Genomic DNA, 24,905 nt, shown 5'->3' with positions numbered 1-24,905 from the left:
AGGGGCCAGGGGCCTCAGCCCAGCCTGCAGGCCCTTTCGGTGTGAGTATTCTAATTACAACTTCACTTGTGCGAACAAGTGACAACAAATTGGGTAGCCCACTGTATTATTATGCCCACACGTAATATTCTTTGTTGATTTTATTTAAAAAAATAAAAAATGCTTTACACGTGACAGTGATTAGTAGTAGCTGGACCATATAACGAAGGCTTTTCTTCAATCTTCCAGGATTGGATTGTGCCCTTCTTTGTTCCTCCCCCACCACCAATGCTCCATAGACCGCTGATACAGCCGTCGCAGCTTTCTCCACCCGGCGACAGAGAGCAGGCAGTGGGTAGGTCTATCTGGTTCTATACCACCAGTGGCGTCCTTTCAGTAAAAGGCAAGGTATGGGGGGGGGGGGGGGGGATTTTTGGTAGATTTTTTTTGTCAAATCAGTTGTGCAATAGTCACTTTTGGTGAGTTGTTTCTATACAATTCAGTTATATGACATGTAGGTATGACACAGGACTACACAAGCATTTTTAGTATAGAAATGTGTCAACAGACTAAAGCAGGGAACCACAATATTTTGCATACGAATTATGCAGAATGTAATATCATAACTGTCTATTACTTTTCTTGCAATTGAGCCAATTTTCCTTAGGTACGGTTTTGAGGTGTGTGTTCAACAGAATGTAGTATCAAAAACACATTCACAAAAAGTATGGGTTACTGAATGCTGAACTGCACTATTATAATCACTAAGCCAGACCTTACCTGTGTCCCTGTATCACTTGTCTCTGCTGCCCTTTGATTAAAAAACGTCCCTACAGTATGTCCATTTTCCTTTTTTTTGGGGCATATTTCAGTTAGTCACAGTAAAAGTCACCTAGTAAAAGTGAGATAATTGACAATATCAAAACATGCTAGGGCTGTACCGAATAGTTCGAAGCTTCGTTAATAATGTTGACATTCGAATTCTAAATCAACATAAAAAATTGTAAAAAAAAAAATTAAATTTTTTGTTTACATTTTTATTTGCCAAGGTATGGCGAGTGCCATACCTTGCCATACCAAATGGACGCCCCTGTATACCACACTTTAATTTCCATGATACAGAAATACATAGCAAAATATGTGAAATATATATATTAAATGAGCGAGAAATTGGTTGTGGAACATACTATGGCCCTTAATCTATACTAGTTGTAAAGGCAGCTGAGGTTTCCCTCATTTACAATTAGGGGGAGTTTACATACACAGAGATAAGCAATCATATAAATACAGCATAGCAATCACAACAACAAGACAACAGGCTGAGGGTAGACAAAGGCAAGGATAACAAATCGATTAAAACACATACAACTTGATCAACAATGATTAGTGATCAAGGTCTTAAATTCTATAATAGAGCTGAGAATCTAAATGTTTAGGGATTGTTGGGAGTTCATCCCATGACCTACGGGGACACTGTCACATCATAATAAAATGCAGATTTACCTTTTTCTGAGCAAACTCAGGGGACCTCAAGGACCAGCCAGTCACTAGAACAGGTTCCATAGGTTCCGACATTCCATTCCAATAATGATGTAGCATAAAGAGGTACAAGTAAGGGCCTTCAAAATGAACAAACGCCAGTGTTTGTTTGGCCTCTCCGTCAGAGATAGGTCCATTATGTAATAAATAACACCGAAGCCAAGTTCATCATGTCAGTTTAGTGATCTTCATCCGATCAAGGCACACAATATTGTTTGTATTTTGGAAATGAAAGATTGCTCCGCCTCTCCCTTTCTACCGCAGACTCTCCCAGTGTATCCCAGACACATTTGAATGACAGTCCAATATATATATGCTGATGTCGGTACAGTTATGTATTCTTGTGCTCCTTCTCTTGAGGCTGCTGTCAACAATGTACTGTCTGATTTTGCCTCCTTGCAGCATTGCAGCACTCTCATTGACTCAAAACTGCTATTGAATGGTAGCAAAACAAAGGCTATTTGCTCCAACTATACAGTAGGTCAACTGCCTCTCCCCCCCCCTCTATTTTCACCCTTGATGGTTTTTCTATTGAGGTTATTGAAAGGTACAAATACCTTGGCATCAAGCTGGACAAGAATCTATAGATTTTAAACATCATATTGATGCTTTAATAAAAAAAACTTAAATTCACAGTTGCTTTTTTCTGTATAAGGTGGTTAAATCATTATTTTCCCCCGCCTCCCCAGAAACAGGTGGTTATGGCCCTTTTTTTTTGTCACAACTAGACTATGGCGACATAGTTTATAGATTTGCTTGTCCTACTGCCTTAGCCAAACTCGATCCGCTTCATCACAGCTCTGAGATGTAGCGCCAACTCACCTTATAGGACGCATCACTGGACACATTCTATTCACTAATTGGTTGGACTTCACTGGCCACACGCTGGTTGCAGCACTGGTATGTTTTTATATATAAGGCTGTTCTTGGTAAACGTCCATCATGGTACATCAGTTCCAAGCTTGAATTGATTCAAAACTCGCTCAACCTCAGATCCAGCACCTGATGCGCTTTAAAATACCGCCTGTGCGGACTGAGGCGTGTCAAAGAAGCCTATTCTATTTTGGTCCTTGGGCCTGGAAGGACCTCCAGACACGTCTCAAATCGGCCTCTCTCCGATCTCCTTGTATTGTTTTAAACGAAAAAACATCGGAAATCATTTCCACCTGCGGCTCCTGCTTTGATGTTGAATTTTACATTTTTGGTTGATTGCTATTGTTTTATTGTGCTTGTATTTTTTTTTTTTTTTATTGAATTTGACTTTTCATTTAAAATATCGGTTGTATGGTAGTCTACTGCTCTATGTCCATTGTGTCTTGTTATGTATGTTTTGTCATCATTCGTGCTCGCCTTCTTGGCCAGATCACCCTTGAAAAAGAGACCTGGGTCTCAATGGGTTTTTATTTTCTGGTTAAATAAAGGTTTGATGAGGACGATGGGTCCTTTTACTGCTAGACGTGGCAAGGATCACAGATGTCAAACACAAGAGACAGCGTGGCTTAGGTTACCAGAAAAGTACAAATAATTGAGTTAAATAATATCTAATGATGAGGCAATTGATTCATTGATAATTTACTGCATACTGCACTTATACACCTGTGGTGCTTTTGACCGTAACATTGGCTCGTCCGTCCTCTCTCTCTCTCTCTCTCTCCACAGATGGCCAGAGTCCCGACAGGCGAGGCTCCAGTGGGAACTCCCTCCTAGCTGGAGAATAAGCTGCTGACAAGCTGAGGCTCCAGTGGGAATCCCTCCCTCTCTCGAGGGGGGCAGGGAGAGAGAAGGGACGCGTCTAGTTTTTACCCAAACGGTGCATGCTTCCGCGTTCGCGTTTAGCGCTCTGATTTAGCCACTGCTGTTTCTGGTCGCACCAATCGTGTGACTGCAAGTTCTTTGCCGGTTAAGCTTAGGCACTCTTTCGAAGTTGGTTAAGGTTAGAGTTTGTCTTAGAGCAGGGCGATAGAACGCCAGCCCTGATTCCAAACTCTAACCTTAACCAACTTCGAAAGAGTCGCCTAAGCTTAACCAGTGTTAAACTAGGCGTTAGGTCGTTTGCAGGCTGTTAGAGCCGGAAATGGGCGCGTCACGTGATTGGGCGCACATGTCACATGACCAGAAACGTCAGTGGCCAATCAGATTCGCAAAACGCATGCACCGTTTGGGTAAAAACTAGACGCAGGCAAGGCCTTCAACATCATTCTACTCTTCTTATGTTCGATGCTGTTGCATTATGTTCCGCTGGTTAGATTGTTGGATATTGTGGCGGAAAACTCACTCCTTTATGAAGCTGTCTCTTTCTCTCTCATGGTCCTCCTCACTGGGTTTGTGCACCCTCTTCTCTACCTGCACAGATCGGGGGAAACTGTCATGTCAAAAGGCCTGACGGAATGGCGGTTAGGTGGCCGAGCGGAGATTGCGTTCGTCACCAGCCCCGGAGCTGAGCTGGATTTGCCTGTTCGAATCCAGCTCACAGCTCCGGGGTTGTCACCAGCTTGGCTGGCCGTCTGCACTGATACAATTGGCTGTATCAGAGGGTGGGAGAAGCTGGCGGGGTGGGTCCGGGTCGTTGTAAACAGCGACTCCTACAGTTCGGTCGGGGCGCCTGCTAAGCGCGGATTGGACGTGAGGGGGATAGTGTGGTCCTCCCACACGCTACGCCCTCTCAATGAGAATCCGCGCTGTCAGGTGAAAAGAAGCGGTGATTGGCTGGACGTGTGTCGGAGGAAGCACGTGGTAGCCTCCACTCTCCCAGATGATCTGACTGTGGGGGGTAAGTGCGCAGCGACCAGGAAGGGACTGGGAATTGGCATACGACTAACATTGGGATGGGAGAAAATCGGAGGAAAATGGAGGGGGGAAAAGACCAATAAAAAAAAAAAAAGAAAAAAAGAAAAGGCCTGACGGAAAAGGAAGAATTCCATTCCAAAGTGCTGTCGAATTAGCCTACAATATTCACCTATGATTAACATTGCATTCTCAAAAATGTTACCGTTTTGTAAGCAAAGGTGATTCATCCAATGATATTCCTTGTGTTCTCCTCTCGTCACAGCAATTATTTTGTTGAATTATATTTACGATGGTTCTGTTTCATATTTAAAGAGATTAAACCTGTCTCTCTCTCTCTTTTGTTGGTAAATTATAAATTGTTAATAAAACGGTTTCTCTTTTGCCACATCAGTCTCTAGTTTGATTATCCTCTTATCTGTCGGGTCCTTCACTCCACCTTTTGAACTTAGTGATGAAAGGAAAATCAGACTATCTTTTTTTAACCTGGATTTAAAGACGGGGAGGGAGGGGGCACAGTCATTTGTGACCAGAGCCAGTCATTTCTTTTTTTTAATTATGGTTTTGGTCGATTTTTTATTGTTTTTCTCCGGGCAGTCCGGTAGAGAGAGAGAGGGAGTATGGGAGATAGAGGGGGAAGACATTCGGCAAAGGTCGCCGGGTCCGGGAGTCGAACCCGGGACGGCCGTGTTGCACCGCAGCGCTGTACATGGTGCGCCACCCTGGCGCCCCCAGAGCCAGTCATTTGTGATGCCTCTGAAGCAGGTAGGGGTTTTGTGTCTTGCCCAAGGACACTCTGACAGAGATAAGACACACATTGACTTGCAGATAACCACCCGGCCACCATATCTTGGCACACAAAGAACATTTATGGTGTAGTTGCTCTGTACTTCCTTCATATGACCTTCCAGGTCTGCTTTATAACTGAAGCAAACACTGCATTCCAGGCACCGGCATGATTCAGAGGATCTGTGGTTCAAAACGTCTGTAGTGTGGTAGTGAAAGAGTTAACCCTTTGCAGTGTGGTAGTGAAAGAGTTAACCTTCTAGGGGCGGCCGGGTGGTGCAGCGGACTAAGCGTCTGTCTACCACCACAGAGACAGTGGGATCGAATCCAGCTGTGGTGCCTCCGGCTTGGCCGACCGTCCATACTAACATGATTGGCTGTGTTAGCGGGTGGGAAACCCGGCGAGGGTGGGTCCTGGTCGTTGTAAACAGCGACTCCTACAGTTCGGTCGGGACGCCTGCACAGCAAGGGAAGGATCTAAGAGAGGTAGTGTGACCTTCAACACGTTACACTCCCCCAGTGAGAGTCCGTGCTGCCAGGTGAAAAGAAGTGGTGGGCTGGGTACACATGTGTGTGTCGGAGGAAGCATGTGATAGCCTCCGCCCTCCTGGACCGACGGTAGGGGGTAGAGTGCGCAACGACCAGGAAGGGGATTGGGAATTGGCATAACGACTAACATTGGGATGGGAGAAAATCGGAAAAAGAAGGAGGAAAAAAGATAATTAAATCTTTAACCTTCTGTAGTGTGGTAGTGAAAGCATTAACCCTTTGCAATGTGGTAGTGAAAGGGTTAACCTTCTGTAGTGTGGTAGCGAAAGGGTTAACATTCTGTAATGTGGTAGTGAAAGGGTTAACCTCCTGTAGTGTGGTAGTGAAAGGGTCAACCTTCTGTAGTGTGGTAGTGAAAGGGTTAACCTTCTGTAGTGTGGTAGTGAAAGGGTCAACCTTCTGTAGTGTGGTAGTGAAAGGGTTAACCTTCTGTAGTGTGGTAGTGAAAGGGTTAACCTTCTGTAGTGTGGTAGTGAAATGGTTAACCTCCTGTAGTGTGGTAGTGAAAGGGTCAACCTTCTGTAGTGTGGTAGTGAAAGGGTTAACCTTCTGTAGTGTGGTAGTGAAAGGGTCAACCTTCTGTAGTGTGGTAGTGAAAGGGTTAACCTTCTGTAGTGTGGTAGTGAAAGGGTTAACCTTCTGTAGTGTGGTAGTGAAAGGGTTAACCTTCTGTAGTGTGGTATTGAAAGGGTTAACCTTCTGTAGTGTGGTAGTGAAAGCATTAACCTTCTGTAGTGTGGTAGTGAAAGGGTTAAGAAGTGTGGAGACTATTATACGGGCATGTTTTATCACTTGTGTGTGTCCTCATATGAACAGTCAGATTGCTCTTATGGTAAAAGGACGTGGCACTGATAAGGTGTATTTTCCTGTTTTTATGTAAATCTTTATTTATTTATTTATTTTTATAAATGTTTCCTTTTCTTAAAAGTGAACATTATTTCAATTTAGTTATTTAGTTTAGTTTGTTGTGATCGTGTTCAATAAATAAAAAATGTATGACAAAAAAAAGAAAATAAAGATCCAGCAATTGCATATCCTATTTCTCGCTCCGAGAATGCTGTTACAAACATATTTTAGTGAATCGTCATGAGCAAGCCGCAAGTGTGTTGTGTTTTTCACAAGGACTGCCCATTATCTTATTATTTCCCCAAGGGGATTAATAAAGTAATATCTTATCTTATCTTATCATTATCAACTGTTCGCCTGTTTTACTGCAACACTACTATCACCGACATCTAAGCAGTAAAAATACTGAAAGACCCACACCACCCGGGCAACAAACACTTCGTACGGCTGCGCTCGGGCAGGCGTTTCAGCGTCATGCCCACCCGGACAAACAGACTGAAGTTTAGTTTTTATCCGAGGGCCATTATGTGCACTAAACTCAGCAAAATTTTAAAACAACAGTCTCCCTTGCACCCCCCCCCCCCCCCCCCCACGCACACGCACACACAACATTAAGGGATAGTGCAATTATATTTTATACCCCCCTGTTTTATTAATGTTATTTATGTCTCCTGTTTTTATATTAATACTGTGTTTAGGACTGTGTTTTATATTTTTACTAGCACCTAGTCAAGTCAAGTCAAGTCAAGAGTTTTAATTGTCACGGCATACAGGTATACATGCTGGTCTTGCCCGCGACGATGTGCAATACAGTGGTACAACATATAATAGAATCCAATAAAAATACAGTGGTACAACATATTAATAGAATCCAATAAAACAGTGCAATAAACAGGTACATGGTGTGCCATCTCGGTATCTGTACATTAGTATTTACAGAGCATATAGGACATGCTAGGTAGCTTTAGTAGTGCAATACACTGTTCCTGATGTTATACTACTTTAAAGTGGCCTTTCCTCTGGCCATAAGTGTGCGTGTGTGCGGCATGAGTGTTAAAGTGGCTGCTAGTGTGTGAGCGTGCTCGTGTATGTGCTTGTGTGTGCTTGTGTGTGGATAGTTCAGTTTCTGTGTGGAATGTTCATTGTTCAAGGCTCTGATGGCCTGGGGGAAGAAGCTTAGCCTAAGCCTCTCCGTCCTAGTAGCTGGGGTTCGCAGGCGTCTGCCTGACCTCAGCAGCTGGAACAGGCTGTTATTGGGGTGGTGGGGGTCTTTCATTATCCTGCAGGCTCTGGATTTGCACCTCTTGTTGTATAGAGCCTGCAGGGGAGGTAGCGCAATACCCGTGGTACGCTCGGCTGAGCGCACCACTCTCTGTAGGGCCTTCTTGTCCTGTGCCGTGCTGTTCCCATACCAGGCAGTGATGTTTCCGGTCAAGATGCTCTCTACAGCTCCTGAGTAGAAGGACTGGAGTATCTTCCCCGATACTCTGAACTTCCTTAACTGTCTCAGGTGGTAGAGGCGCTGCTTCGCTTTCTTTACTACTGTGTCTATGTGTGTTGACCATGTCAGGTCCTCTGAGATGTGGACCCCCAGGTACTTGAAGCTGCTCACCCTGTCCACGGTAGCCCCGTTAATCATCAGTGGTGTGTGTGTCTCCTGCTGTCCCCTCCTATAATCCACAATCAGCTCCTTGGTTTTACCAATGTTCAGGAGCAGGCTGTTGTCCTGGCACCAACGTTCCAGTACCTCAACCTCCTCTCGGTAGGCCTTCTCGTCGTTGTCTGAGATCAGCCCCACCACCACCCTGTCGTCGGCGAACTTCACTATGGAGTTGGAGCTGAACTTGGCCACACAGTCGTGTGTGTAGAGTGAGTACAGCAGGGGGCTTAGAACACAGCCCTGGGGGGACCCGATGCTCAGGGTGATGGTGTTGGAGGTCTGACCCCCCACCCTGACCGCCTGGGGTCTTTCACTCAGAAAGTCCAGTACCCAGGCGCTCAGGGCGGAGCTCAGGCCTAGCTCGATCAGCTTGTCCACCAGTCTGGTGGGGACTATGGTGTTGAACGCTGAGCTGTAGTCAATGAACAACAGTCTCACATAGCCCCCCTTCTGACGGTCAAGGTGGGAGAGAGTGCTGTGCAGTACCTGGGAGACCGCGTCATCAGTGGACCTGTTTGTCCTGTATGCAAATTGCATAGGGTCCATATCACTGGGGAGAGAGGCACAAATGTGGTCCTTGACCAGCCTCTCGAAACATTTCATGACCACAGAGGTGAGTGCCACCGGTCTGTAATCATTTGGACATGTTGGGGAGGGTTTCTTCGGTACAGGGATGATGGTAGACATCTTGAAGCAGGCAGGGACTACTGACTCCGCCAGGGATTGATTAAATATGACGGTGAACACCGGGGCAAGCTGGTTTGCACAGGACTTAAGTATGCGTCCTGTTATACCATCTGGGCCTGCAGCCTTCCTGGTGTTCACCTGCATAAATGCTCTTCTCACACTGTGTTCCGACAACGAGAGAGCGCCCCCGCCCCCCGCGGTTGCCCCCCCCCCTCCACAACAGCCGGTGCGCCAGTGACGTCACTAGCCAGAGGGCTAGCGGCGACACTGTCTACACCGAACCGAGCGTAGAAGGAGTTGAGTTTGTCCGCGAGAGAGGCGTCGTCGCTCCCCATTGAGGGGGCGCTGACTTTGTAGTCAGTTATTGTCTTCAGTCCCCTCCACAAGCCTCTTGTGTCGTTTTGTGCCATTTGTGTCTCCAGTTTCTCAGCATATGTCCTCTTAGCAAGTTTAACAGCCTTGCGCAGAGTGTAGACTGAAGCCTTGTACTCTTCCATATTTCCTGACTCTCTGCCCAGGTTATAAGCCGTGGTGCGTGAGTTTAGGGCTGTTCTTATAGTGCTGTCCACCCAAGGTTTCTGGTTTGGGAAAACCCGCGCCTTCTTTGTGAGGACAATGCCGTCCACCACTGTTGCTATGTAACTCACAACGGTATCAGCGTACTCGCTGACGTCACTGGCGCTTCCTTTAAACATGTCCCAGTCTGTATCCTCGAACGCGTCACGGAGCGCGGCCTCTGATTCGTCAGACCACTTTTTTGTCTCACGTGACACGACGACATCACGCGATCTTTGTTTGTATGCTGGGATTAAAAAAATGGAGTCGTGATCGCTCGCGCTTGCAGAGCCCATCAGTGGCGGAGCCGCTACAGCCTTGTAGGCAGCTCTGAACGGGGTGTAACAGTGGTCGAGTGTGTTCCCCCCTCTTGTGGAGCAGGCGATGTGCTGAAAAAAGGTCGGCATCACTTTTTTCAGATTCGCCTGGTTGAAATCACCAGTCACTATCGTCGCGGCTTCCGGGTGCTTGATCTGCTGTTTGTTGATGTGGTCGTGTAATTCCACCAGCGCTTTGCCAGTATTTGCCTGTGGGTGAATATACACGACGGATATAATGACCGCGGTAAACTCACAGGGTAGGTGGTACGGGCGGCACAGGATTTGGAGATGTTCCATATCTGGGGAGCATGAATTTGAGAGGACATGTACTTCCTTGGGATTAACCCAGAGATTGTTCGTGAGGATGCAGACCCCACCTCCGATGCTCTTCCCAGAGGCTGCCGTGCGATCTGCTCTCAGGACGGTGAAATTGTCCGATGGAGAGACGCTGTTGTCCGGCGTCGTTGGCTTGAGCCATGTCTCAGTGAAACACATGATGTTAACGTCTCTCATCTCCCGTTGGAATCGGACCCTCGCTCTCAAGTCGTCCATCCTTCCCTCCAACGAACGTGCATTCGCCAGAAAGATGGATGGAATTGCTGGACGGTAAGCAGATCTTTTTAATCTAAGTCTGATACCGCCGTCTGCTTCTTTCTGCCGTTTCCTTTGTTGTCGTTCTCCCGCTTGATTTCTGTTAGCCATTCTGGGCATAAAGTGTCTCCCAACTCCTCTTTGAGTCCGGAGTTTAGGTCCATAAGTGTCTGGCGGTCGTATGACATACCCGCCAGTGATGTTTTAATAAAAAAAGTAGAAAAAACAAACATAATAGCTAAAAATGTGCACAATCGTCGCGGAGCTAAACCAAAGGCGACTGACCGGGGTCGCGCCATAGTAGTAGTATTTTTACTAGCACCTAGGGCTGCATTTTAAATTTCGTTGTAACAACTGTAACAATGACAATAAAGATCTATTCTATTCTATTCTATTCTATTCTATTCTATTCTATTCTATTCTATTCTATTCTATTCTATTCTAAGAAGGGAGATCCCCCCTTGAACGGCCCTTCTAAGGTTTCTCTCCTCCACATTGCCTGTGGTGCATTTTTTCCTATTGCTAGGTTTTAGTGAGTTTTTCCTTACCTTCGCGTGGGGTATGTATATTTTGCATTTATTTAAAAAAAAATTTACTTTATGGTGTTCTTGTTTTGTTCTTGACTTATTGTGATGTTTCTTCTTGACTTGTTTAAAGAAGACGTGTCCGGCCCATGGGGACATTAACGTGTGTCGCCGGGCCGCCTGTATGCTTTCCCCAACGCAGTTGTGTTTCCGCGTCTCTGATTGGCCCGCGCGTTTCTGGTCATGTGACATGTGCGCCAATCATGGGGCCGCAAGTTTCTACACTGGTTAAGCTTAGGCGCTCTTTCGAAGTTGGTTAAGGTTAGAGTTTGTCTTAGAGCATGGCGATAGAACACCTGCCCTTCTTTCGACGGTTAAGCTTAGGCACTCTTTCGAAGTTGGTTAAGGTTAGAGTTTGTCTTAGAGCATGGCGATAGAACGCCAGGTAGTTTGCAGGCTGTTAGACCCGGAAATAGGCGCAGAACTTGCTGTCCCACGATTGGCACACATGTCACATGACCTGGCCAATCAGAGCGCAAAACGGGAACGCGGAAACACACTGCGTTGGGGAAAGCATACACGCCGCCCGGCCTTACAAATAAATTTGATTTGATTTGATATATAACATACAGTAATTGTGGAGTCACAGCGTCCTCTACTGGGTAATAGTGGAATTACCCCGGGCAGCAGCCCTTACTTGGGGGAAGTGGAATTGTTCACAACCGGTCAGGAAGCCACATTCTAGTCCTGCTGTTCCACGTACAAACACTGTATCCAGAGTTAACACTCATTGGATCTTTCTTGGGGAATAACACACACATTATCCCTCAACTATCTTTGTTGTTGCTCATGTCATATAATTTTAGACCTAGATTTGAGCTTTTTATTTCCAAGGAAGGAAGCCAGGGAAGGGAGTGTGTATATATGCTGCGTATCAGTAAAGTGTGACACCCCTTCTATGGTGACATCATGTTTCCCCACCAGTGGAGAGAGAGAGAGGGAGAGAGCAACACACAGAGGTAGGATATCTACATGTTATTTACAGTAATATAACTTATTAACATACAAGAAACGAATAATCTTTTTTCAACACTTTGGGTAGGTTTCATATTCTATACGTAGTCTTAGAATAAAGAGTTTAGTTAAAGGGTATATTAGAATAAAATAAGTACACTTTATTTGTCTGGGCTAAACCAACTGCACATTTTATTTAATGTCATACCCATTTAAAATGTTCGAATTATGAGGGGGCCAATGGGGGCTCAGCCCCCATAGCTATAGTCTGAGCCCCCATAGTCAAGACCCCCTGTGGGGGTCTCTCAAAACATTTATATAATATATATATATTTTTTTTTTTACGAATTAGTATTATTTATGTTACCTAAATAAATTGTTAATAGATCATATTTTTCTTTTCAGTTTTTAAAAGAACTGAGTAATTAATGTTGTGGAATAGGCTGCATTTCACCTCCAAGCCGCTATGCGTCACCCATAAGTTTAACGCTACTGCAACCTAGTGAAGAAGAAGCAGCAAGCAGCTGCTGTAAACAGAAAGCTGCCGGTCCGTGTCCTGCAACTGAAAACATAAACACTAAACAGTACGCCACATGCCGCTAAAAAGAAAAAAAAGGCTCAACCCGCCGCAAGGCTGTACAAAGCTGGACAGCTTTGGTTTTATAAAAAGGCCAAAGACTGACGCTGTTAGTGCAGCAGCTAGCAGCGCTACTGTCACTGAAGTTGACACTGCTAGTGCTAGTACTAGTGTTAGCTCTGCTGCTCCTGTGCGCAGTGCACCTGTTATTGTTACCACGCCGGTTGCCACTGCCAGACCCGAGTCTCCACCACTAGACCTGGACTGCGCTGCTACTCAACCACCACAATGCTGGGGTCCGAGTCAGTGGAACTTTTGGAAAAATAAATATGACTTTTATTATTTGGTTATTTGGTTATTTGCCAAGGAGGGATGCATTGGCTGCCTTCCATGTAAAAACGCCAAGATATTGTTAAATAAATCATTTGGAGCCCATTTGGCAGAGCAGTGGATGAATGGGACTGTAGCTCTCAGAGCAAGAAGTTGAGGAAGAGAATATAGTCGTCACTACTCGCTTTGGATAAAAGAGGTCAGTGGTTTGAATCCCGGCTCTTCCAGTCTGCATGTCGGTGACATGCTGCAGTAGTTACTTTTCTTCTTGTTGTTCTAAGAAGATGCTGCTACTATTTTTCATACAGTTCTTGATTACCTGTGCACATTTGTTTATAACATTATTTATTTTGATTTATACAAGTATTTATTTTATGTTCATTTTATTATCAGATGATAATGTTACTTACTGTATCCTGATAAATGCTGCTGTTGTGCCATACAACTATTTATTTTCCATTAGATTATTTTGTTAGTTTTTGATTTATAAGTGCAGAGACAAATAAATGTTAATTCAAGTTCATACATTTTGTCTCGTTTTTCAAATTAAATTGTTGTATTTTTTCAGATGCAAAATGCAAATAAGTAAATATGGCATTATATATCAGAGGTGAGTAAGAAAATGAACAAATATTGATGGTTAAGAATGAGCCTGAATAATGACATCACACAATAGTCTAATGCATAGGTGTCAAACTCATGGCCCGCGGGCCAAATGCGGCCCGCCACGTCATTTGTTGTGGCCCCCCAAGAGCGCCGGTAAAGAAATAGCGGCGTTAAAATAATTGTGGGTTAATGCGTTAATAAAGCTTTGACAGCCTTAGTTATTACACATTCTTACACATACATGTGTGTTGAACATCTGAGGTATTGATGAAGTAACAAAGGAAAAAAGCCAAAAGCACTTACTCCTCAGACATTCTTTGACAATTTTACAGCCCAAAATACAAAAAAGATCCAGGCGGAATAGGTAACAAAGGGTTGAAGAAATATTGTCTGAACTGTCAGATGCAAGCTGGCTGTGTGACATAACCAAGCATCTCGCTCAATTGAATAAGAAGCTGTAGGGACGCAAACAAGTCCCACCCAAAACTTGACCAATATAGTTGTGAACTGAGACAACCCTTATTTTGTTATTTTTGAGTACAGTTACAGTTGTGTGTTCATGCAGACACATAATAGCAATTTCATTACGAATTGAAAATGGGGGACCCTGAAGTAAACAAGTCGAAAGTCCTTGTCTGGTCTGCATTCCCTTAACAATTGTGTGTATTGAGCTGTACTGTACTGTACCCATTCTGCAATCTGTTAATTAAAGTTAATTAAACTATCTTCCATTAGTGGCCTCTGCAAGGTTGTGTGCAGCCATTTGTTTTTGTAACATCTGCTACATCTGTCCCACGTGTTCTTTGCAGCTCAGTTGTTAGTTCTGCCCTTCTTGACTGTGACAAAAAGGTTTTGAACAAACTTAATGTCATAGCTTGTATTTGATGATATTCTTCTTTGTTATTTACTTGAATGGTTTGATCATTGATTGATGGAGTAATATGGGGTTCTGATAAACTAAAATTATTTGTTAAAATAACATAAGCTAACATATATTTCTACATCTATGCAAATGCATATGCAATATGTATAACTTGAATAAGTAATAAATACAGAAACAACATGTTTAACAATATGTAAATGAGTAGCTACATTTATTTTACATTAACATTAATACGGTCTTTGGCCCTTTGAGGGCAACCATAATGCTGATGTGGCCCTCTGTGAAAATGAGTTTGACACCCCTGTAAAGAGGAACTGAGGAGGGCAGAAAGAAAGAGAAGTCACCGCTGTAGACAACAACTGACAAAATTTTGGATCTAGAAAAGGAGACTTATTAAGAAAGGCGAAAGCAAGGGAGGGGAATACAACAACTCTCCACATTGGAGCCTACAGGCAGGGTAAGCTTCTTATTTCTTGTGATAATATAAATTAGATTGGGAGAGTAGCTTAATATAAGCCTAATCTACTGGGGGAAACCTTGTTTTAACCTTTGAATAGACTGCTACCTAATAAGGTATTACACTCTTATCTTATGAGCTTGTATAGCACAATAGCACATCTGCAGACATATTGATCTAGTGTGTAGACTATTCTCTTATAGCCAACTTTTGTCATCACGACTTTATTGTTTTACAGAATAATATACTGTACCAATACTGTAGATCTGTCTCTGGGTACTTCTTCTCTTCTCTCATTTCTGGACTCTTTTTGTATCACAAACAGTACTGTATTTGCAAATCTGGTATGTCATAAATGCAGTGATGCCACAGATTACTTGTAAAAGTAATCCGATTACTGATTACTGATTACTCCTTTAAAAAGTAATCCAAGTTACTTTACTGATTACTTGATTATCAGAGTAACTTAGTTACTTTGAAAGTAACTAGGTTACGAAGTCGTCGTCGTTCCCCCAACAGTTTTTTTTAAACGCTTTATTGAAAGTGCATAAATAGTTTTTAACTTGTTTCTCTGCACATAACGTAAATTGTTAAACTAGTGCTTCAGCTTCTGTACCATCAAGTATGGTAAAGCAACAGTCTATGATGCTCACAGCATTAGAGCAGCCAGCCAGTGGTTTTACAAAACCAGTGTATCCATTCACATCTAACAAATGCAGGCTGAACTATTCAATTATATCAACTGTAACTATTAAATTGTTTTTATAAATGTCTCTCTATAAACATACAATCAGTCTCTCTTTAACATGTAAATTAACTGTAAATCTGGCAAATAAGAGCTTTTCTCTCTCTCTCTCTCTCTCTCTCTCTCTCTCTCTCTCTCTCTCACCCCTCTCTCTCTCTCTCTCTCTCTCTCTCACCCCTCTCTCTCTCTCTCTCTCTCTCTCTCTCTCTCTCTCTCTCACCCCATGCCTCTTTCTCTCCAACCCCACCCAGACAGCCTACATCTCTAATATAATAATAATAATAATAATAATAATAATAATAATAATAATAATAATAATAATAATAATAATAATAATAATAATAATAATAATAATAATAATAATTATTATTATTATTATTATAATATAATCCCTTCTCTCCCTCTCTGTGTGTATGTGTGTGTGTGTGTGTGCGCGCGCGTGTGTGCGTGTGCTTGTGCTTGTGCTTGTGTGTGTGTGTGTGTGTGTGTGTGTGTGTGTGTGTGTGTGTGTGTGTGTGTGTGTGTGTGTGTGTGTGTGTGTGTGTGTGTCTCTCTCCCCTCTCTCTGTCACTCGTGTTCTCCCACCTGGAGAACTGTGGGAGAGCATTAGAGCAGCCAGCCAGTGGTTTTACAAAACCAGTGTATCCATTCACATCTAACAAATGCAGGCTGAACTATTCAATTATATCAACTGTAACAATTAAATTGTTTTTATAAATGTCTCTCTAGTCTTCTTGCGGTTTCACTTCGTTTAGACAAGCGTTTTGGGGTGGAATTCTCAGACGAATGCAACGGAGCACTGCTGTCACACGATTGGCGCATATGTCACATGACGTGCTGTGAAGACCCGCCCTACTCTGCCTCTGATTCGCAGACTGTGGATGGGGAATGTGATTGGGCCAAAGCAGAGTCACTCACAGACAGAGAGTCCAGTCACGCCGCGAGGACACATTCTTGTGTAACCCTTTCACTGCCACACCACGTCACTCCCAAATAAGAAAAACAGCTCAAAAATGTATTTTTGACTGTCGAAAACGAAATAAAATACTGCATTCCGCCTGCATTATGAATTTATGATGAGATAGTAACGAAATAGTAATGCACAGCCACTTGGACAAGTAACTGCAATCAGATTACTGGCTTTTAAAGATTAACGCGTTAGATTACTATTTAGTAACGCGTTACCGGCATCACTGACTGTCTATCTCAGGGGTGGGCAATTATTTTTCCCGGGGGGCCGAATGAGCAACTGAAAATATGTTGGGGGGCCGGGCCAAAATTCCAAACTCAATTATGCATAATATAGATTTTATTTCTATATAAAAAGCAGTAAATGGCATTGTTTTGACCCCTGGTAAGAGTGTATGTTATTATTTGGCAATTAAAAGGTGAGGTTAGCTTTCAAAAATATAATTTATTCAAATAGAATTTATTTCCAAAATGATAAACAAAATGTGAAACATTAATAACAAAGGGCATTTTGAGTTTCATATACTATTGAAACAAGGATTTTCTTAGCTTTCTAAAGACATCACATCATCTTATAGCAAAAATAAACAAGACATGTCACTGAACTGTGTAAAGAAAAGTGTCCCAGTTTTGTAGCCTTTTTTACTTTACATGCCTATATTAAACATTTAATGTTTTCAGAACTGTGCAAAAAAAAGAAAAAAAAATATCAAGTGTCCCATTTCACTTGTTATATTTCCACATTTTAGTGTTCTTCAGTTCTTTTTTTTTCATTCAGTGTGAGAAATCCAGTCTCTGTTGAGCTTTAACAAGTCCATCAAAGTCAGGTTGCATGTCTGAGGTGGAGATGCGAAGCAAAGCTGCCAGATGTTCATCAGTGAGAGAGGATCTGTACCTGGACTTGGTAAACGTCATGACTGAGAATGTCTGTTCACATATGTAGGTGGATCCAAAGAGAACCAACATCTTCTGAGCATGTCTCCTAAGCGTATACTGTGCGTGTGAACGTTGACATGAAAAAAAAAAAAAAAAGTAAAAAAAAAAAAAAAAATATTAAAAAAAAAAAAAATTAATTTTTTTTTTTTTTTTTATTATCATGTAATCTTTCGCGGGCCGGTCAGAATCATCCCGCGGGCCGGATCCGGCCCGCGGGCCGTACAATGCCCAGGTCTGGTCTATCTGTATGTCGTGTGTGTCATATATGTTATGATGAATTGAAAATGGGGGACCCTGAAGTAAACAAGTCGAAAGTCTTTCTCTGGTCTGCATTCCCTTAACAATTGTGTGTATTGAGCTGTACTGTACTGTACCCATTCTGCAATCTGTTAATTAAAGTTAATTAAACTATCTTCCATTAGTGGCCTCTGCAAGGTTGTGTGCAGCCATTTGTTTTTGTAACATCTGCTACATCTGTCCCACGTGTTCTTTGCAGCTCAGTTGTTAGTTCTGCCCTTCTTGACTGTGACAAAAAGGTTTTGAACAAACTTAATGTCATAGCTTGTATTTGATGATATTCTTCTTTGTTATTTACTTGAATGGTTTGATCATTGATTGATGGAGTAATATGGGGTTCTGATAAACTAAAATTATTTGTTAAAATAACATAAGCTAACATATATTTTTACATCTATGCAAATGCATATGCAATATGTATAACTTGAATAAGTAATAAATACAGAAACAACATGTTTAACAATATGTAAATGAGTAGCTACATTTATTTTACATTACATTAACATTAATACGGTCTTTGGCCCTTTGAGGGCAACCATAATGCTGATGTGGCCCTCTGTGAAAATGAGTTTGACACCCCTGTAGAGAGGAACTGAGGAGGGCAGAAAGAAAGAGAAGTCACCGCTGTAGACAACAACTGACAAAATTTTGGATCTAGAAAAGGAGACTTATTAAGAAAGGCGAAAGCAAGGGAGGGGAATACAACAACTCTCCACATTGGAGCCTACAGACAGGGTAAGCTTCTTATTTCTTGTGATAATATAAATTAGATTGGGAGAGTAGCTTAATATAAGCCTAATCTACTGGGGGAAACCTTGTTTTAACCTTTGAATAGACTGCTACCTAATAAGGTATTACACTCTTATCTTATGAGCTTGTATAGCACATCTGCAGACATATTGATCTAGTGTGTAGACTATTCTCTTATAGCCAACTTTTGTCATCACGACTTTATTGTTTTACAGGATAATATACTGTACCAATACTGTAGATCTGTCTCTGGGTACTTCTTCTCTTCTCTCATTTCTGGACTCTTTTTGTATCACAAACAGTACTGTATTTGCAAATCTGGTATGTCATAAATGTATCTGTACTGTCTATCTGTATGTTGTGTGTGTCATATATGTTATGATGAATTGAAAATGGGGGACCCTGAAGTAAACAAGTCGAAAGTCTTTCTCTGGTCTGCATTCCCTTAACAATTGTGTGTATTGAGCTGTACTGTACTGTACCCATTCTGCAATCTGTTAATTAAAGTTAATTAAACTATCTTCCATTAGTGGCCTCTGCAAGGTTGTGTGCAGCCATTTGTTTTTGTAACATCTGCTACATCTGTCCCACGTGTTCTTTGCAGCTCAGTTGTTAGTTCTGCCCTTCTTGACTGTGACAAAAAGGTTTTGAACAAACTTAATGTCATAGCTTGTATTTGATGATATTCTTCTTTGTTATTTACTTGAATGGTTTGATCATTGATTGATGGAGTAATATGGGGTTCTGATAAACTAAAATTATTTGTTAAAATAACATAAGCTAACATATATTTTTACATCTATGCAAATGCATATGCAATATGTATAACTTGAATAAGTAATAAATACAGAAACAACATGTTTAACAATATGTAAATGAGTAGCTACATTTATTTTACATTACATTAACATTAATACGGTCTTTGGACCTTTGAGGGCAACCATAATGCTGATGTGGCCCTCTGTGAAAATGAGTTTGACACCCCTGGTCTAATGATTCGAATGTTGTGTGATTGTGAGGATTCGCCTGTTCCCTGGACCTTTAATTCCCTGTCTCCTCACCTCACCAGCCCCCACCCTTGCGATGATTTACTCTCCTCTACTCTTCACCAGCCCCCACCCTTGGACTTTCTTGTTCCTCTACCTTCACACACCTGTTGGGAGTTTGCAATCTGCTCGGGAGGAGTACTTAGGTTGCAGACTCCCCTCCAGTCCTGGTCGGGTCGTTCTTGTTACTACAATCTACTGCCGCGTCTCCGGCGTGAGACGTCGTGCCACCCCGGTACATCACCACCTGTCGCCGTTTGCCTGGAGTGGGACGCCGTCTACGCTCTCTAATTCTCTACGGGAGGTTTCCCAGTGTTCCCACTCCAGACGTCAAGCCGGCGCGCATCGCTTCCTTTTTCCACGGGAGGATGCGTCTCTTCGCCCCGGTCCCCTGGGACCCCTGTGTTCTGCGCTGCCCGTCTTCAGCATCCGAGGAGGATCTCCGTGCCAGGCCTGGAGTGGTGTTCCCACTCCAGACGTCAAGCCGGCGCGCATCGCTTCCTATTTCCACGGGAGGATGCGTCTCTTCGCCCCGGTCCCCTGGGACCCCTGTGTTCTGCGCTGCCCGTCTGCAGCATCCGAGGAAGATCTCCGTGCCAGGCCTCCGCCGTCGGGCCCCTGGTCCCCGTGCCAGGCCTCCGCCGTCGGGCCCCTGTTCCCGTGCCAGGCCTCCGCCGTCAGGCCCCTGGTCCCCGTGCCAGGCCTCCGCCGTCGGGCCCCTGTTCCCGTGCCAGGCCTCCGCCGTCGGAACCCTTTCCTCATCCCTGTAAGCAGCTCTGGCCCTCGCCCTGTCCAAGGCCTTACCCTGTTCTCTGTCCCTGTCTCCAGCCCGCCTCTCCGGGCCTCTGTCCCTGTTCCCCCTCTCCAGTGCCCCTGGTCCTGGTCCTTGACATTTAGCCCTGGCCCTGTCCCTTAGCCTTAGTCCCTTAGCCTGTTCGCCTCTTAAAGGCACAGTGCCGCATTTTCCATATTCTTTGACTAGTGTTTTTTGTGTTCTCCCTTAAAGGGACTGTGCCGCTTTTTGTTATGTAAGAAATAAATGCCCTGTTTTGGCTTACTCTCATACCTGTCTTGTGTTGTGCGATTGGGGTCGGTTACAAACCATAACAGTGATGTCATTATTACTTAGTATTAGACTAATCCTAATGAGATATTCCTCTAAATATGACTTCGAAAACAGCCACAATTCCAGGAAAAAAAATTGTAAAAAAAAAATTCAGGGGGCCCCCATAGCTCTCAGGTGATAATTCGAACCCTGAAATGCACCATACAGTATACTACAGTAGAGGTAATTCATATATTTGATTCTTATGAAGGGAAAGCTGTTATTTCCCCCCTATTGTTAATTCAAAGGCCAGTTGAGCCCAACCATGAAGTTAGAATCTATGAGGATATTATGTGAAGCAGCCTGTAAAATCACTGTAGAGACACATCAAATACTGTATGTCCAGGACCATAGAAACATCATGATATGTGAGAAACCAATGTGTTGACACCCAGGATGATCAGGATTAAACTGTATATGTGTGTGTGTGTGTGTGTGTGTGTGTGTGTGTGTGTGTGTGTGTGTGTGTGTGTGTGTGTGTGTGTGTGTGTGTGTGTGTGTGTGTGTGTGTGTGTGTGTGTGTGTGTGTGTGTGTGTGTGTGTGTGTGTGTGTGTGTGTGTGTGTGTGTGTGTGTGTGTGTGTGTGTGTGTGTGTGTGTGTGTGTGTGTGTGTGTGTGCTCGCTCCCCAGGTTGGCCATGAAGTTCTCTCCTGTCCATATGATGTTCTGGTCCTGTGTGCTGGTTCTGTGCATCTGTCGGAGTGGTGAGTGAGTGAGTGAGTGAGTGAGTGAGTGGTGAGGGAGTGTGTGAATGAGTAGTGTGTAGGAGTGCGTGTGCGTGTACATGTGTGTGTGTATGTGTGACTAAATGTATGACCAATGACTAAATGTAAATGTATGGGTATCATCAGCCTTTCTTGTGTTTTATGTTGGCAGAGACCCTCCACACAGATCTCTGCCAGAATGAACACCTGGATGTGAGTGAGAGTCACAATATATTCTCTTTAACTTTTATCCTAATTTCCTTTCATGTTGACATGGTGAAGGTCTGCTCAAATATACTGCAACCACACTGCCAAAACACATGTCCTTAGTATTAATGTGTACACAGTGTACAGAGTCTGTATGAAAATAGACATTTCCTTGTAAATATCCCTAGTTTTTTAGTTTTATTTTGAAATGTCTGTAAATATTTCTATCTAGTAGCAAAACGTTTCAATGCTTGTGGCATTAACTTTAAACAAATAAGAAAATAAGTTTAGTCTCACACAAATAAATAGCCTTATGGTTAAAGATAAGAACAGATATATCAACATATATCAAGGCATTTTCTATTTATTAGAACAAAAACATGCTAGTTATATTGCTGCCACTTATAATGCTGATAATGATTTATCAAAAAAGGCTAATATCGGTGGATAATATCGGTTTAGGGTTATATCTGTCTAGTCCTAGTATATATGTACTGTGAAACTCTGTAAATTGCTCCGTATTTGCGCCAGTGTCACCAAAAACCAATCCTTACATTTATTGTACTTGGCGATTAACACATTGAGTGACAGCAGGGGCCTTTTGGGACTGATTTTCCGATATTTCATGATTTTCGCGGAGCTATTTCTATATTCTATATTATGACTATGTGTCTAATACGCCTGTCGCTTATCAATGACTTGCTTGCAGTCAACATGTACGAAATGGATAGTTTTTTCATCTGTACATTTCCGTTTTATACCGTTTTGAAAAACTGAAGTTTTGGGACATTTCTAGAAAAAAGAAAAGATTCCGCAGGAATCGCCCTTTAGTGTAATACACACAACATGTTGTTATTTTCCGGCTGATTTATGAATCGTTTTCAAATAAACGCTATCGATAGTATATGTGTACTTATGCACGCTAGAGAAGCGGGCTGAAAAATCGATTATCTATGACCTGGTCAGCGCTAACGTCATATACACACACATACACACATAGGGGACACGTTGTGAAATATGTGAAAAAAACATCTGATTACCCCAAGACTGGTAAAATAGATTCCTTACCTCAGATCACATGTTCTGCGAAAAGATTATTCCAATTCCTGATAGCCATTCCAAATATCGATCGTGTTTATTGATCCAACGTTATGTACTCGAAACACATATTCCACGCTGCTCTGAGGGTCCCCAATGAATGCAGTAGTCTCGGGTTACATGCCTGAGAAGTAAAATGTGGAATCCGGAGTTTTCTTTTCACATGCATTTTCATTGAGTCCATTCCAATGGGTGCAATACCATCCGGGAGACGATAGGGGGCGGTATTTGCCCTTTTTGAGCTCATAGACAGTCCCAATGATAACGTGAGGCTGGGTTGATGAAAAATGAATGGATATCGCTAATAAAAGCAATAACGATTAAATAACGAGATATCTCGTCGTTGGCACTCAATGTGTTAAGTGTCTGATTGTGACTCCTAGGAATTTCAGCTTTGGAGTCAACATCCTGCAGGAGAGATGCAGCCAGTTGATCATGTGGACAACGATGATGTTTGTGATGATGGTGACGACATACACAGCTCCTGCCTCCTCTACCCAACAAGCGTTCTCAACTGCTCCTGGACATTCTGCTCTTCCCGCCCCGGTAGCAAATACTCAGCCTCTGTCACGTAAGTGCCGCCCCTCTCCTATCTGTTCCAGCTGTTTGTTAGCTCAGAACAGAGGCCCTCAGGTTATTCACAGATATCAAATAGAGCATCAAATAACAAACTCAGCAAGGCCAACGGCTTCTCTGTTACAGTGAGTGACAATATTGTCCCAAGGAAAGATGAAATTACCTACCTGGGTTCCATCCTAGAGGCAAATTTTTCCTGTGACAAAATGGCAACCAATGTAATCAAAAAAGTCAACCAACGAACAAGATTCTTGTACCGGATCTCCTCTCTGGTAAACAAGAATACCCTGACGACTCTAATAGGAGCACTCATTCAAGGGTACTACGACTATGCATGAACCTCATGGTACCAAAGCACCTTAAAAGCCCTAAAAACAAGACTACAAACATCACAAAACAAACTGGTCAGACTACTGCTTGACCTTACTCCTAGAACCCACCTCACCCCTGCCCATTTTGACAACCTAGGATGGCTTAGAGTAGACGACAGAGTACAGCAACTTGCAATGGGCCTGGTCTACAAGATACACTACACCACTAAGATACCTGCATGTACATGTGGAAATACTTCCGAAAGGTCAGTGAATACCACGACCACAACACCAGAGGGAGGTCCACAAATCATGTTCAACCCAGATTCGGCACAAACAAGGGACTAAACACGTTTTGCAAATATGCCACAACAATGTGGAACGCCCTACCCACAGCCGTAAAATAATGTGAATCCCTACCCTCCTTCAAAACCGCTCTCAAAGGGATTTGAAGGTTTCCTTGACTGCACCACAATGGGAGACTGTTTTTAAAAAATACAATAACATCATCCAAATGTGTAAGATACAAAATGATACAATTAACTTAAGGTAGTTCATCGAGCCTATATTACACCATGTAAAATAAAATAAATTGATCATGCCATTTCAGATTTGTGCTGGCATGGATGTGGGGAGGTAGGAACACCCATCCACATGTTGTAGCATTGCCCCACAGTGAAGAGGTTTTGGCACAAGGTCATTTTAAGACTATCCTCTATTCTCAATGTTAAAATACCCTTATGTCCAAAAGTCTGCCTCTTGGGCATAGGGGTAGTTGGTATACAATCAGCACTCACGCAACGCATCATTACACTAGCGCATAATGTCAGTTAAGCGTACAATCATGATGAACTGGAAGATCCAAAAGCCAAATTGTTTTTGCATGGACACCTGGATGAAGGATTTCATGGACCTATTGTCAATGGAACAAGCAGCTTCAACGCTCGCTGAACATGACCATGGAGAGGACAGTCCCTGGACATATTTGGAGAATAGTTATGACTGAATGTAGAAGTGTTTTATCTGCACCCCCCCCTCCACTTTGTTAGTGTGTTTTGTATGTATTGTACTGTTTGTGAGTTTAGTTGTGTCTGTATTGTACTGTATTTGTTGAGCTGTTTTGTGTTTCAAACTATTAATAAAATAAAAATAAAACGCTCTCAAAGAGCTGCAATTCGAAACTGGCCCCGGTAAATGTCCAAACCCCACCAAGTGCGCACTATTTTATTATTATTATTATTTATTCATTCTCCAAAAATATTCTGTGGACATGGACTTCTTGATCTTAAACAATATCTTGACTAGGACAAGTCATAGGGGTGGTCTGGACTACAAACACTCTCAAAGGCCAATACCGGTCACTTAATTGCATGTAATTGTGTGTGCGTGTGTGTGTGCGTGTGCGTGCGTGTGCGTGTGCGTGTGCGTGTGCGTGTGTGTGTGTGTGTGTGTGTGTGTCTATGTGTCTACCCAG

This window comes from Notolepis coatsorum (genome assembly GCF_963971535.1).
Source record: "Notolepis coatsorum genome assembly, chromosome: 4".
NCBI lineage: Eukaryota > Metazoa > Chordata > Actinopteri > Aulopiformes > Paralepididae > Notolepis > Notolepis coatsorum.
This window is presented reverse-complemented; position numbering follows the sequence as displayed.